The sequence below is a fragment of the Corvus cornix genome, chromosome 5 (assembly GCF_000738735.6).
Source record: "Corvus cornix cornix isolate S_Up_H32 chromosome 5, ASM73873v5, whole genome shotgun sequence".
NCBI lineage: Eukaryota > Metazoa > Chordata > Aves > Passeriformes > Corvidae > Corvus > Corvus cornix.
The window spans coordinates 17,331,137-17,346,297 of NC_046335.1; the positions used below are offsets into that span (position 1 = coordinate 17,331,137).

The 15,161-nt window shown below is 43.8% G+C and overlaps 1 long non-coding RNA gene across 5 annotated transcripts in view; it reads left to right on the top strand.

Annotated features, from left to right (window-relative positions):
* LOC104685874 overlaps nucleotides 1-14,754 on the top strand; it is a 28,336-nt gene extending 13,582 nt beyond the window's left edge. For 2 of the 5 annotated variants that reach the window (XR_002043970.3, XR_002043956.3), the window contains exons 2-3: nucleotides 8,036-10,428; nucleotides 11,993-14,754. This is a non-coding gene — a long non-coding RNA (uncharacterized LOC104685874). Of the gene's footprint in view, nucleotides 1-7,683; nucleotides 10,429-11,992 lie in introns of those variants that run through there. The other 3 variants (XR_002043974.3, XR_002043943.3, XR_002043938.3) reach the window with 3 other exon arrangements.
* Nucleotides 14,755-15,161: the final 407 nt, after the last annotated feature.

Here is a 15,161-nt window from a genome sequence, read left to right on the forward strand (position 1 = left end):
ATAATCTCCAGTGCCATGGCAGTAATTGCCAGCTGCTTTTCTTTTTTTGTGGAAAAAACCATACATATAGACAATGCTTTGTTTGATGACAAAAGCATTTAGAAACGTGCCCAACATGACAGCAGTGTTCAACATGTTAAAATAATCTCCTTCTATTCAGTAGCTTGGCACAGATCTTATTACCTACTGCACCAGGTCACATCAGTGTGTGCTGCATGACATGATGTGACACAGCTTGAGAGCAACTGACACAGCATTGCCTCTCCCCACCACAGAGATATATATTGGATGCTCAGGCAACAACTGGTGCAGTTATCAAATTCTCTCTGCTACCTGCAGTTAGGCAAGTGACCCATGCTCTGAAGCATCTTCATTTAATAGCAAATTGTTTTTGTGCCGGCTTGAGGAAAGGGTTTTCTTACAGGGCACCTCCACTGCCATTGCATCAGAAACTCACGTTGGGCTGTTGAGAGCTGATGCACAGCTGAGTGCTTCAGAGACAGCCCAGTAGTGAGGGTGGGAAGCATGAGCATACTGCAGGGTGTGCCAGGCCATTTCCACTGATTTAGGCAGTTATAGTCCTCTACAAAAATATTCAAATGGCAGGTATAAAACCAAAAGCTTCATGGCTATCCACAGGCATTTAGAGATTTGCACTAACTTCTTAAACCGTGATGTTAAACCACTGCGGAAAATAAATTTTGTGAAAACTGAGCTAAAATGGCACCTTTCAGAAATAAATAGCTTGGGAAACTCATTGAGATAGTCAGCTGTAGGTGATTAACCTAATCACTATTGAGGTTGCCAGCAGTATTAGAGCCATAATCCCTAATTGATTAGATTAGAAGTTACTGAACTACAAAACTATACAATAATCTAATGATTTAGATTATTGTATAGTTTTGAAGTTCAGTAACTTCTAGGTTGTATGCTTTTATGTTATGTCTTACTCTTTGTTTGATGGTGTGTAAGACCTCACCAGAAATCAAGGGTGAATATTGTTCAAATAGGTAACAAAGATTGTACCTGCCCTTATTACAGGAAGTTATTTCCAGACAACTGCAAAATTTCAGTCTGGAAACTGTGGCGAAATAGTGGCGAGATTGGAAAATACAGAAAAGGGTGCTCCTGCTGTCCTCAGACCGCATGCATTTGCCTCTCTAGGCAGCATGTGTGACTTGCTGTGCAGCACCCTGCTGCCAGCCCTTGTTTTGTGCTCTGGAGGTGATGAAAGGAAGTTGGTATTTTTCTAATCATGACCTCCAGGTTCAGAGCAGGGGAAGAACAAAGATGGGGAGCCATTGGAGAGCTAATGTTGGGCTACTGCAATGGCTCTGTTGACTATTTTACATTGAAGAAGGAATTGAAGCTTCATGGTTGGAAGCTGGAAGAGGGTTGTGGTGGACTTGCTCTGAAAGCCTGAGGAGACTTAGTGACTGAATGCGCATGTAAAGCAGAGTAATGATGCAGTCTCCATGGCAGCATCTCAGAATTGCACAGTAATATTTTGAAATGTAATATAGATTCTAATTTTTCAGTCTTAACCCATCAAACCAGTTTTGCTATAAATACCCACACTATCCAGTCTCTGAAAGAACGAAGGCTGACAGTTATTTTAAGACTGTCCAACCAAAGACAAAAATGCAATTTATATTCCCTGCCAAAATACACTCCTTCAATTAGGAGAACAGAAGGATTTTGATTTTAGGCAGGCAAAAATCAAGGAAATACAGAGTTTACAGGAGGAACTTGATCTCTACGTCCTCATCCATCTGGATTATGGCAACCTTCAATAGCCAACATCAGAAAACACTGAAACTCTGTGGGCACGTACATAGGAATGCTTCTTACCATGACTGGCTGCACAACCAATCAACTCAGGGCACAAAAGGGCTGCTGAATCTGCCTGAAGACACCAGTGTTCACCATGGTGTATAGCTCAGAGCACGTCTGAAAAGGCAGTGGCTGCTATTTGCAGACAAAAACTACAGGCTTAAATACACTCCTAGTGAAACAAGGGACCCCAAGTGCTTTCCTGAAGCCACTAGTGTGTCGTATGTGCCTTTGTGTCTGAGGAAGCAGATGTTGCTCCAAGCAGGTAACTGGGAGCAATTCAATTACTCAAGGGAGTAATTGAATATCCTCAGCAATGGTTGTCTGGTGTCCATAATAACAGCTGGATTCCATTCAGCATAACAGCTTGATTGAGAAAAGATGTTCTAATGAATATCAGTTATGATTGGTGTCTCCACCTGACTTCATCCTCTGTTGAGGAAATTCACAATAATCTTATGGGAGCTGCTAAAAAGTTGTCAAAGTTGTCAATTATCAAAGAATGGCAAGGGTGGGGGTGGTTAATGAAGTTGTATTGAACAGTGTGGGACCTGAACAGGATGTAAATGGTTTGGAATAAGGGGTGGAATGTGCTGGGTTTGGCTGGCATAGAGTTAAAGGCCAAGGCCTTTTCTGCTTTCCTACTGCCACGCTGGTGAGGAAATTGGGGGTGTGTGGAGACTGGGAGGAGATGCAGCCAGGACAGGTGACCCAAACTGATCAAAGACCATATGGCACCACGCTCAGTGTATAAAGTGAGGAGAAGAAGGAAGAAGGAGGAAGGGTGGGGGACATTTGGAATGATGGAGTTTGTCTTCCCAAGTCACCATTACATGTGACAGGGCCCTGCTCTCCTGGAGATGGATGAACACCTGCCTGCCCATGGAAAGCAGTGAATTCATTCCTTGTTTTGCTTTGCTTGTGTGTGTGGCTTTTGCTTTCCCTATTAAACTGTCTGTATCTCAACCCATGAGTTTTCCAGCTTTTATCCTTCCAATTCTCTCCCCAGTCCTGCTAGTGGGGGGAGTGAGTGAGTGTCTCTGTGGGGCTTGGTTGCCAGCTGGGGTGAAACCACAACAAAAGTTATCATTGGAAAACCTGCCCTTATTCATCTCTGTGAAAATGCAATTATTATGCAAAGATCTGTAATTCATTTTGAAGTTATTTGCGTTTGTGGTATAGCTCCATATACAGATGCTACCGGGTCTGAAATATTTGCTTGATCATCCTAGACTAGATTCTCTAGCCCTACTCCCATTTTTTACCTTGTGTGCAGAGTACTTGGATATCTTAACCCTGGACTGCTCTTGCAGACTGGCTGGTTTGAAGCTCAGATATGAAAAGGTTTGGACAGACATAAAGTAGTGTCCCCTATAAACATCAGAAACCCAGCCTTGTCCTCTGATGGAAAGCAATGGGCTACAATCTGTCAGTCAGGCATGACAGCTCTGACCCATGCTAGAATTACTAATTTAAAAAAATTAAGTTACTCATGCTCTCTTGGCAAGTTACATATATTGCCATCTGTAGTAGCAGATACATCAGTGCTGCCAGGATTTCTTTAAAAATTAAGACCATTTTATTCTTTCCAATATCCACAGAAACATTAAGGTGTTGCTAGCAGCTTTGCTGCTAATTACACTTACAATGAAAACAAAATGAAATAAATAAGAATAGCATGAGATAATTACAAGGAATGTCAGGTAAATAAGAGAATAATCAATAAACAAGTATTTTTGACAATTGTCTCTGTGGAAACTGGAGACTCTGATTTTCACATGGAGATACCAACTCAGAGATGTAGGTGCTGTGCCTGAGCCAAGGATCCACTGAGTACTCACCGCTCCTTTCCAATGCAGTCACTGTTTGTAGGGTTCAGCCCATTTGTGGAGGGCTTGCAATTAAATGAGAAAGAAGGGTTAGGCAGATGCTTGTCTGTGTGAGGTGCTGGGATTCAGTCCATCCGGAATCAAGCTGCAGCCATCTCTGGATAAAACGTGGCATCTGGATAAGAAAGAGCCAGAAATTGCACAGCTGTTTCAAGACAGTGTGGCAATCATTGCCCAAATTCAGGGACCCAGTGTCGCCATGCTTTAAAGGATGTTCCTTGGTGTCCCAGAGGCCCCATGTTTTGTCCGCTGGCTCTGTGCAGGTGCTCCGGCCCACTGGCACCACGTCCCAGGCACCAGGCAGGAGGGGTGAAATGCAAGCACATGGTGAAAAACGAAGGACAGCCTGATAACATGGAGGCCACTGACTGGGATGTGGGCAGCACAGATAACTGGCAGCACCAGCTGATAGCTTTTACCTGAGGAGAAGGAGGAGGAGAAGGAGAAGGAGAAGGAGAAGGAGAAGGAGAAGGAGAAGGAGAAGGAGAAGGAGAAGGAGAAGGAGAAGGAGAAGGAGAAGGAGAAGGAGAAGGAGGAGGAGGAGGAGGAGGAGGAGGAGGAGAAAGCTCATGGTTCTGCATTTAAACGTGAGCCAAATGCTCACCCACGGTCATTTTCAGGCAGAAAATTTAGATGTGGTCTTCAGTGTTTTCTATTTGTACCACAGATGGTGAATATATTACCCAGCTTGTCCCATTTTTCAGCTGTGACTGTGTAAGTTTTCTGCACATATTCCTGCCTTTGCAGAGGCTCCCGGTGCAGGTGTTAATTCTCCCCAAAACCTGAGCTGATTGGGAGCTACAGTCACACCCTTAGGGATGGAAAAAATGGGGCATATTGGAAAATGGAAAGGCCCCAGTTTCAAAAACAACTCCATGTCCCTCCTGCTTCTTAATAAGCCCTATTTTTAAAATCTTCTTTCTCTACAGGGGTTGATTCTACCTTGTTATTTGTACAACATCTGCTATCATCAAGTACAAGTCTGAAACCTTTGACATTACCATTGTATAAGTGCTTCAAAAAATGTTCTTAATTAAAGACAAACAAGATTTTTTTCTCTCTGTTTATATCTCTCTGGCATGTTTAGTAATAAAATATATATAGCAGAAACAATGGTGATTTGGAAAAAAATATAGGCTTATGCCTTTCTGTGTAAAAAATTAAAAGTTGTGCAAAGAGCAAAGATGTTTCACAGTTCCAGGAATAGAATTACATATTATTTCTTAATCTTCAGGTCAGTCTGGAGCATTAATGTGCTCAGTCAGAAAAGTCAGTAGATCAAAGCAAACCTTAGCTCCCACTTTAACATTAAAACCTATAAAACAGTGTGTTGATTTAAAATAAGCAGGAACACCCTCGAGGAAAGTATGAAATGCCACAGTTTCATATGGGACTGAATTTAATATGATAATGTCATATGAAATACAATGCAGAAAAAAACATTAATAATTTTTTTTTTAAACTCTTTTCTAAAAAGTGCTGCCCATTCTGAGTTTATACATATTTTAGGAAGGGATTTACTGTTCACAAAAGAAAAGCAGTGAAAATTTATTCCAGGTTTTAGTTGTTGAAAGCATAGTGGAGCATTCAAGGGAGACGAATATATGCTTTTTTGGTTGGCGGGGGCTTTTCTAATGTGTGATTTGTGAGCCTTAGAGAATTGTTTATTTTAGGACAAGTCAAAGACTGAATCACAGGGAGTCACTTTTTCTTTTGTTTTGCTTCGCTTCTCTCTGGAGAGACGCCAGGACCGGCAGGGCTCCCGTTCCGTGGCTGGTGCTGCTGGCTGCTTGCTGCCTCTCCTTGCATCAGCGGCTGCCAGCCCCACAGCGCCGGGTGCCACTCGCTGCAGCGGGAGTGGAGACAGCCTGTGCCATTGGCCCTTCTGATTAAGTCACGGTGCCAAAATATTCCTCCTTTCTAGGCACCAGCCATTGCAGGCAACTCCTCTGGGCCCCTTGCAGGATGGTGGGGACGCTGTCGGGTGCTTTCCTGTGCGTGTCCCTCTGCCCTCCCGCCAAAGCGAGGAGGCGAGGAGACAGTGCTGCAGCCCTCTTCATCCCTCCTCCACCCTCCCTTCTGTACCCTGTGCCCTTCACAAAAGCCTCTGGCACCCCATGTGTGCCCATCTCTGCTGTCTTGTAGCTACAGCCCTTTCTGGCCTGGGCAGGGTAGCAGCTTCTCGCCCACAGCGCTGTGGGCAGCATATGAAATTCCTCTTGCTTCCAGATCCATACAGGCTTTCCTGGTGGAATCAGTCAGTGCCCATTGACCACAAGTTTCCTACAGACCCAGGGTGCCTGGCCCGGGCGGGGTTTGCATTTTTGGCTTGCATCGTCCCACTCTGGGATTTGGGCTCTGGGAGCAGCTCAGGGAGAATTGGCTGTGTTTGGAATTCCATGTCTCTAATAGAGATGCAGCATTTAAGCATTAGTTTGTTCTGCATGAATTTGCACAGGAGGCAAACACAGAGGTCAGATTCTGTCACGTTGAATCATGAGGGCCTCTTAGTTCTGCCTGCCTGCCTTCCTGCTGATCAAGGTTAATAAGAGCTGGCAAGCTCCAGAGGCCCAGTTACACTGCTTTAAAATCTTTCAAAGGCAACACTGAATATCACAAGTAAAATCAACTATGTTGGTCTTGCTGGAGTTATATTTTCTTGCCTCAGTTGTCAGTTTATCTATTAATAAACAGATAAACCTGTTGCTGAAATAAACCACCTTTCTTAGGTCAATATTGATGTAGGCTGAAACTGCATTGAAATGGGGATCAAAAGCATTTGAGTAACAGACTGTTGACTTGTGTTGCACTTTCTATATTGCACCTTCAACATCTGCAGTGGAAAGAAAATTTTAGAATTGAATTAAATCTCATTCTGCTGTGACAGACACCAGGCACCCCTGTGACATGAGGGCTTAAGAGATCAGTCTTCCCTTCACAATAGAGATGTTGCAAAAAATCTATCATTAAACAGAATTCTTGCTGCATCAAGTAAGTCTACACAGCAATTTCTGTGATTCAGTATGGCTCAAAGAGACAACCCCATGCTTCACACCTGAGCTGAATTCCTCGAGTCTGCATTACTGAACTGCAGCCCAGTGACCCAGCCCATATTCTCACAATGACAGCAGCATTCACGTTCAGTAGCCCCATGACCATTGCCTGTGTCCTGCACACTCAGAAGTCACAAGCCCCTAAGCTCTTGGTACTGAGGTTTTTGATGTTCTGCTACTGCCCATGCCTAAAATAGCTTCCTTGGTACATGGCTGTACATCTCCATGCTTATCTCACTTCTGCACTTGGATTAGAAATCGGAATCTCTTCAGTTTAATCCCCATGAACCATGCATCCACTGCCTGGCATAACTAGTACAGATAACTGCTGTCCTGAGGGCAGGATAAAATTTAGATTGATTTAATTTCAAACCAGTAGCAGTGTTGCTGAGTGAAGAATGGGGAAAAATCATCCACATTTTCTAGAGATTGTAACAACAATTTTAGTATTGTCTATGCTTTAAGAGAACAAGTCCATTGCCTATTCTGAAAAGGATGGCTCAGATGTTAAAGTCCAAAGTGGGTGCTGAGCTCTGAATACCGGGTTTGTATTGACATTAATCTTAGGTTACAGAGAAATGCCTTTCAGGGGTGAAAATCAGATTTCTATCACCCCTTCTTGACATTTCTGCCTTGGAGTATTCCCCTCCTCAACCTACTGTCTAGCAGTAATCCTGTTGGGAGGTGTTTCAGAGTCCCAGTGCACCTCAGCAGAGCCCATCTATGGCTACCCAACAGAGTACCTAAGGGCCTGCTGCCCTCATCCTGACACCAAGGCAGGGCAAGAGGATAATCGTCTGGGCTACATGAGGCTGGCTGTGAGGTGTATTTTCACCTGCTGGGCAGAAATAGCAGCACCAAGCGATTGCAGAGCAGTGATGCTCTGGGGGAGGGGATTCGTGCTGCTGGGTTAGCTGCTCACCACTGACATGTCCTCTCAGCCACTGGGCTGCCTGCTGGCTGTCAGATACTGATCTAAAAGAAGGCATACGAACCCCAAACTATTTCACATCCCAGCATTCAGAGGCGCTGCCAGCACAGCAAAGGCTCTGCGGCAATGTTAGGTTAACGAGAGTCCGTGTGGGAGGGAACAGGGTGCTGCTTTGCACTCAGTGCTAATGCTTTTGCTTAAGCATAATCCAGCTGAAGGTCTTTTCAGTGCAGCAGAGTTCAGAGGAGGACTAGCTGAGTGTGCTGGTTCAGAGGGCACTAATGCAATTGTGTGATTAATTTACGTCTGTGCTTTTGTTTGCTGTGCAGGCTGCGGTCAGTGGAGATGGGCAGCGGGATACAGTCACTCCTCCAGTGCTCCCTGTGCTCTGACAAAGATGACTGCTGGCCTCTGAGAGCGCCTTCGGAGCAGGGATGAGTCACTGCCCCTGGGTAAACAGTGAATGCTATGATGACACTCACGTTTGAAAGACAGTGAGGTGGAACAAACAAGGTAATTTCTTAATAAATATTTATTTCAAGGAAACATGTTTGGCTTAATCCTTTTTCCACTGATGTTAATAAAAGTTATGCATTGACAAAAGGCACTGCAGCATTTGTAAAGTATTTTGACATCTGTGGATGAAAGGTTCTAAATAATAGCTAAGGATTATATATTCCTCAATGGGAACATGAGTTAGCCTGCTGGATAAATTAATAAACACATTGTTATGTAAGTATGGTAAAATGCTGCTGATGCTTCATGATTAAACTTGACATGCTGACAAAAGGAAGCTGAGGATTTGATTTTACTTTATTTTACTTTTTTTTAAATTTGATTTTTCAAAAATTTCACACTTGTAAGGCTTGCTTGAAAAATCTCCAAGTACTTTCAGTTTAGAGACATTAAATTTCCAAATGGACACAAATATATTCAGCTCTGTTTCACAGGTAGAGAAATTGAGGTATGCAGAAGGTCTCTGAGACTTCAGTATCATGGGGTCTGTGAACTACAGGCTGCACCCCTGGTCATTACAAGGTACAGAGAGTGATATTTAATTGTCCTCATACGCAAAAACCTCAGAATGGTCTCATGAAAAGAAAGGGACCTGCCTAGTGTAAAACTGTCAGAAAGCAGATCTTGGGATTAGATATTTAACAATGGCCAAGAAAATTTACTGTGCACTCATGGTGGTGTATCTTATATTTTACCCTGTCACCATGAATGCTGCAGGCGTGGGAGACCCCAAGGGGCTTTTTGGGCTGTGTGGGTGTGACACGGGTTCCTGGCTCCGGGGTGTCACCATCAATCCCACCCCGCTGCATTTGCCCTTGCAGACACTGAGCAGCATTGCTGGTAGGTGCTAAAGCCTGTCCTTGCTCTCCAGCCCCACACTGCAGGGGCTGCTTACTGCCACTGTAATTAAGCCAAAGACCTTTCTTTCTCTCTTCTTTCATTGAGATCCCTGATCTGATCACAAGCATTTGTACAGTGCTCCTCACCGTGGTACTCAAGAATCATTTAAATACCCCACTTGATCCCAAAACTGAAATATCTAGCACCGAAAAGTGATAATTAGTGATAACACATTTACAAACATTAGGCTGTGGTACATAACAGATTGGTGTTTGTTACTAAGTGCTGGAGAGCCTAGAATGGAGTATTTATAACAAATTATATTTTTTTGTATTTGTAAATATTATGATATATTTATAAAAAATTACAATTACAAATTCTCATGGAAATGGTTCTTTTTCTAGGTGCAGCCTACATCATTTCAGCAAAGGAAGCCCATAGAAATGACTAAGAGTGAATCTAGTTATCACCAACTTCCAGTGCTTTTGTCTTCGTCTGGTATTTTATTTACTGTACTTTCAGCACCTCCAAAATTATTCTCCTGGACTTGGACAAAGTAAAGATTAAAATATCAGTTTTCAATGGGTGATAGTTTTCTTCAGAGCTGAGGAGGATTTGGAGTTTGTGTTTTGTTGGCTTTTTTTTTTCTTAATTTTTCCTTCAAATTTAGTGATCTGTAACTGAAGGAGTTTAGCACTCTGCCTTCTGTTCTGTCCTGCTCTGCAAAGACTGCTTTTGGTTTTCATGCAGTAAGCTGTCAGCCTTTTTAGAGGTTTTTTCTTTGTAATGGCTTTATACAATGTGGATGCACTTTTGTCTACAAGGCCACCTTGTAGAAGGTGACAAAAAACCAGTCACGTTAGGAAAAAATATCCTTGGGAAATACGGTCTGTCTAGTACTAGTGCTCAGGGATCTGCTTGTTCCCTGCCTTTCTGAACTGTTTTATCCACTAAGATGACTCATGAGGACAAGGACTGTCTCGTAGGCAGTCCGTACCTGGCACAGGGAGTACCAGTCTCAGCTGAGTCAAGGGCTCTTCCATGCTGGAGGCAATTATGTGCTGATGGAGCCTGCTAGCTATGAAACAATAACACTGAGATCAATCAGGTCGATAACTAATCTTCCTTTTCTTCTCTTAGATACAGATAATGCAGATTCTGCCTTCCATTGCTCCTCTGGTATTAGTAGGAAGATTTATTTAATACCACAGGAAATGAAGCCAAAGATGAGACTGAAATTCATTTCAACATAGTGAAGACTTTGATTCTTCTGCAAGTCTCGTATACTTAAGACTTAATGCACAAAGAAAAGGTGATGTCAGTGTCATGGGCTGGCACTTCTAGCTTGCACTGCATTTGCTTGGAGGTAAGGAAGTACAAAAACCAAGGGTGGGATAAAACTGGGCATTTCTGTATTGTCTCTTTACAGGAGAGGGGGATGCCTTCCCAAATGCATCTTGTCTTCATCTCACCATTGCAATCGTTGGTGTCAAAGCTTTTATTGCCAGGTTTTTATGTGTGAAGAGAGTGTCTGGCACAGCTGGAATACTTTCTGGAGGTCACAGCCTGTGGGTTACTGCAGACAGCCGAGGCCCAGCTGCCTGGGTTTGTCTTAGCATTTGAACAGGTTCTCTGGTGTGGGGTGTTTCTGGACACAAAAGCAGCAGAGAGCAGTGGTTCCTTCCTCATGGTACAGCAGCTACTGTGCAGCTTGCTTCCCTGCATCATGCTCTCTTTATTCCTTTCCAAAATGGTTGCAGACAGGAAACAATTACTTAAGAAACATTGTTAGTAGGATGATCTCTGTCCTACTGACCTTTTCCCAGTCTTGGGAAACCGAACAAGTCCCCTCCTCAGCCCTGCCAAGCATAACATCTGCCTGTGTGAGACCAGTCTATTGTCAGCCCAGGCTGTGAGTCTCCTCTGCCATTATTACCTCTCTGTCTCTCCGTGTCCCACCTCCATGTCTTCCCGTCTCCCACCAGCCCCTTTCCCACAGAAGCCCCCTCTGGTCCTCCCTCATGCCACTTTCCTGCTCCCCCCTTCCCGGTGCAGCTCCCGCCCAGCCTCTTCCCCGCCGCGCTGCGCTCAGCCTGGCGGCTGCAGTGACCTTTCGAGCGCATGGAGAGCCGTGTGTGCTGCGGGAACATGCTCCCCTCCACGTGTCAGCACAGACACAGCCTCTCATAAACTTTTGACCCTTGCTTAGCCCTCTGCCATCCCTGGCAGAACCAATGGCAGGGTTATACGCCGGGTTTAGTTACCAGGGTCCGGAGACTGCCAGGGAACACGGTGTTGCAGCTCTGATTACACTTACATGGAAGAAAAATACTCTTAAGGCAACAGCTGCTATTATCTTTTTTGCTGCATTTTTTTTTTCCTAGGCTGTTTCTGCTTTTTTTGTTTGGTTGGTTTTGGGTTTTTATAGTTATTATTGGTTTTTTGTCCTGAGGTTGCTACTCAGGCGCCAGCTGTGAAAGGCTATACCCCTTGAGTAATACACCATGGTGCTTCCTGAGCTGTGTAAGAGGTCCCTGTTGTGGGTGAAGGTAAGGAAGAGCATAGAAACAGAGAAAGGTGGTTGCAGTCCTTTTGGGAGAAAGGCTAAAAGGCAGAAGCAGCAAGTCCATATGTCTAAACTGGAGATTTAATGACAGAAATGATGCCTTCCCTGAGTCCAGCAGAAGAAAAATCCCTCCACAGTCAAAAGCTGCACAGAACACTGTCTCTCACTTTGTTCCTACTAGTAAATAAATTAAAATTACTTCCCAATGAGTTCCAGTGCGACCTTCAGTTCTCCAGTCAGTGGTTTGCTTTTCCTATTTCCAGCACTGCAGTTGTGCTCTGAACAGTTTATAAGCTTAGAAAATATTTTCAAAAGCATTATCCTTTTGCACAAGATGTTTGTAACACAATCATTTTTTTAACAGCTCCTGTTACATTATTACATCAACCTCAATAAGTGATTTCTTTGGACAGCTTCTCGCACCAACTGGAGTAACCTCATGAAGTTTGGCTGTGCTCCTTTATCCTCCTCTCCTTGTTCCTTTTCCCTGTTTAACCCCATTAATGGGGAAGCTGAAGCCCAAGTAAGGTGTCTTTCTGCTTCAAAGTCTTTGACAGAGGATAACGAGATACCCTCCCTGCAAGAAGCAGTTTGAATAATTGTCTCCCAGTAACAGAATCCTCTTATCATTGTTTCTTTCTTGGACTCTGGTACTGCTTCCCTTGAAACCTGCAGCTTCTTGGCTCTTGCGGGTGCTGCCAAGCAAAAGTCATGGAGATACAAACACCCCTAGTGAGTGCATCTTCATGAGGAAGCCTAAACCCTGGGAAGGCTAAACCCAAGGAATGGTACACACGCTTCTCCTTACCTGGATTTAAAGCCTAGATGGCCACCAGTCCCTCCTACACTTGTGCCTGGCACAGCAAGCCATAGTCCCCACAAACCCAATGGTATCTTGGTGTTCCCCAGGGGCTGTCATTTGCCCTCAGCTAGAAAACAAACTCAGATTTCATTTGAAACCAAATCTACAGGATGTTTCTTGCTGTTACAGAGACAGAAAGCTCCAGAATACCGAGAATATCATAGATCCAAAGAGCTTTCTATTTACAGTTGCCTGATTTTGGAGGCGAGGCTGACTCAGGACTTTCTGTGCTTGACTTGGCAAAGCCCACCAGCTTTCACCAGCCTCAGCCTCTGAATATTTGCCTGCCTCACCTCAGATGTGTATCCCTGCAATGCAGATTATAGGGAGGACACATTGTTATTTCTTTCTTTTCTCCTGGAAAAATATTTTCCTTTTGTATAGTTCAATGGAGTCTAAATAAACATTTGCTGTATTTTTGTGTCATTTTGAAACACAGGTTGATTCTGCAGAGAGAGCAGCACACAGCATTCAGTGTTTGAACTTCCATTTTACTCCATCCAGACTCCGTAGCCTTGAAACAAATGTGCCACATCACAGCATAAACTCACTGTGGAGAAATAAGACTAATTCTAGTTACTGGATTTAGCAAATTGTGTTTACAAAGTAGTTGTTTGATTCTTTTAATTTCTTGTCATATCCTGTTCCATTTAAACTTGATTTTTTAACAGAACAGGTGCCACAACTTTAATGACTGTGACACAGAATCTCATTACCCTAAAAAAAAAACCATCAACAAAAAAGTTTGAAGCTTATTGTCAGCTTTCATGAGAGAACTTGCAGACAGAGCAGGAAAGTGCACAGTCAGGTTCAGGAACCTGGTGAGGAATACAGAGAAATGTTAAATAAATTATTACTCATGCATTATTAAAATAAGTCACACTTCTATAGCTCCTCTCAGATAATGAACTCAAATCCATTTATAATTAATTTCACAACTCCGTGTAGGTGAAGGAACTATGCCATGCTGGTTTTATGAGCAAAGAGCTGAGACTTGGACATGTGAAGTGTTTAAAGGGGTGTCATATCAGGGAATTTTCCCCAAAGGACATTCCAACAGGTAAGTGAGGTGGGCAGGCATCTGGGTTGGTTTTCCAGGTTTTAGCTTCTGGAGCTGGGACTGTCTGTCTGTCCATCCTGGATTTAGTTGGAGTCTGGTCCAATGGGGTCTTCAGATTTGCTCAGTGGGGTACTGACCCAGCACCTCTAACACCATGGGAACTGGGCTGCTGAACTCATCAGCCTGAAACTTGGAGTTGCCAAAAAGACATTTCACAGTGCAATGCTGTGACAGGATGCTGAGGACTCCTGTCACTGTTGTTAAAACCTGAAAAGTCATAGTGCTGCATAGCAGAGGCAAAAAAAGGCCATAACACAAATGCTGGCTTAACTCACGGATGGGGGAGCTGCAACTGCTGAGACTGGAAGCTGTTGTGCCACGTGCTGATGGGAAGCAGAAGGATGGACTTGTCTGATCTACTGACATGCGGTGAGGAAAGCACTCAGCTGCTGCTGAACCCAATGGAAAATTAAAATCCTACCCCAAATGATTTTCTGACATGGTATATTCCCAGAAAAAGCAATGACATTTGCTGGCGCACTGACAATAACATGAGCGTTACACATAACACAACCAAGTGTTCTATCAGAGCTGAAGTCAACTGTGCAGCCCAGATTACTTCCACTTTTGTAGACTGCATTGCAGAGTGCTGTGGGAAGCAATATTTTGGGAAGCGTAATGAGTAGATAATCTGAACCCTGTGAATGCAGGGGAACGTGACTTGCCCTCCTTTCCCCTGCACTACTTGGGTTTGCAAATGGCAGATATTTTCTTTTCCCAGCTTTCTGATGGGCAATTGAATCAAGTTGCACTCTACCTGTGGTATCCTGTGACTGTGTTCCTTATCGGGCAGTGGCAATCCTTCTGTGAAACAACACATCTAAACCTTTCCTTACACAACTGCCCTTGCCCAGATGAAGGTATTCTGTGGTTGGTACCTTCTGCAGCTACTCACTGCATTGCACAGGGAGTGGCAGTGAGATCCTGAAAGCAAAGAACGCTATTTTTGGTTCTGCACTGTAAATGTGAGCCTTTCTTCCTTCCTCCTAAAACTGAGTGCATTAACAGATCACGTTTCAAAGACGCAATGAATTTCTGCATTTAAAACTCTTCCCCAGAAAGTGGTGGGCTTTCTTGATAAAGAGGCAGGTAGGAAGAACCTGTTCTATTTCAAATCTCTGAAAATAAAGATCCTGTCAAACTATGTTGCTTCCTTCTCATGTTGCTGCTATTTAAGCTGTTCCAGAGGCTTGTTCTGACTACATTTGGCAAGAGATGCACAGAAGTTGTCTCCAGCACTGGTCTGTGAGGGGCCCAGGGAGTGTCAGAAAGAGGATGATCATGATGAATGCCCACCTTCTCCTGGGGCTAGCAGGCTTCCTCCAGGAACTGAGATCCAGATGGTGACAGCAGGTGATTTACTATTCATATAGCAGTAGAAAAGCTGTCAGGGCTTCAGCTGCTAATGGATGAACTTCAGGGGTTTTCTATTTTCTGACCATAAGTTCTAGCAGCACTAAATAAACAGTTTCCTTCCTCAAAGTGCCATCCTTTTCACAGGAAATCTTTTGTTAGCTCTTGTTCTGCAGCCTTCTATTGACTTGGGCGTTA